Genomic DNA, 1,213 nt, shown 5'->3' on the forward strand with positions numbered 1-1,213 from the left:
AGAAAAGTATGAAATAAATAATAGACACAATAGATATTCAGGTATGATTGGTCATTTTGCACATTTTTCCCAGAAAGGCTGAGGTAGTTTGCATCTGAATGAATGTATGTATAGAACTCATTTTTGCCAAATATTTGTGTGCAAGTATATAATAAATTCAATATTGAGATCAAAATGTGAAATGTGATATCCACTTGTCAGATTAGACTGAAATATTGTAGATATAAATACATGCATCCATATTTATATCATGTGCAACTATAGATACACATAAATGTGATTGAAAATTTTGTATGTATCTTGAGATAAAAATGAATAACACATAAACTTATCATACTAATTATAGAAATCTTAATTATAGTTCACAGATATGTCTCTGAGGGAGCCAATCATGTGTTTTGCCCAATTTGTTTATCCAACAAACATTTCCAGAGCATCATATGCAGGAATTCATTAGCACCTTAGAATTGTAAAATACAATTACCAAATCTAAATCTCAAAAGTGGTTCTTTTATTTATTATTATTTTAATTTATATATTACATACTTATATTGTGCTAGATGCTTTCATATACATTAATTGTTATAATTTACTCATAAAATAATCCCGGAATGCAGGTAATTCTTGTTTATTCAAATGACAATATTACAACTCAAAAAGCTAAAGTAATTTTCCCCAGGACAGGAGAGGACAACAGGCAGAATCAATGAAATCAATGAAAGGCAGATAAAAGCAAAGGTAGACCATAGATGGGGGAAAACAAAACAAACAAACACAAGATGATGATGATAGTAAAGAAATGTAGCATGACCTCAAGGAGAAATAGCTAATGCTTTTCCAGATTGCTCCCCATAAGCACAGCCACAGTATCTCCATATCCATTTCTGAAACGAATGACTTCACCTAATGGTTTTTGTAGCCCTGGTTTAGTTCAATCTCCCAATGAAGACTGGCTAGGAAGCCACACTTACCACTGTAACTGCAGGTCTGTGACCAGGAATCTGGGTGATGAGCAGAGTCCAGTAACTACCACCGGCCATGAGCATTTGTGAAACAGTTCCCGGAAGCACCCCAAGTTTTGAGCCATCTTTATAAGTGGGGTACTCAGAGCACCCATACAGAATTAGACTTAACAGTGTCACTGGTCATTTACCGTATAGCAAATACTGTTAGCTTTATTCTTTACATTAGATCATTTAATTATATGAATATT

At 33.3% G+C, this 1,213-nt stretch overlaps 1 protein-coding gene across 3 annotated transcripts in view; it reads left to right on the forward strand.

Moving 5' to 3' along the window:
- Positions 1–1,213, forward strand: part of FSTL5 (follistatin-like 5) — a 920,996-nt gene that overhangs the window by 106,962 nt on the left and 812,821 nt on the right. The window lies entirely within an intron of this gene.

The sequence above is a fragment of the Propithecus coquereli genome, unplaced genomic scaffold (genome assembly GCF_000956105.1).
Source record: "Propithecus coquereli isolate 6110/MARCELLA unplaced genomic scaffold, Pcoq_1.0 Scaffold332, whole genome shotgun sequence".
Classification (NCBI taxonomy): Eukaryota; Metazoa; Chordata; class Mammalia; order Primates; family Indriidae; genus Propithecus; species Propithecus coquereli.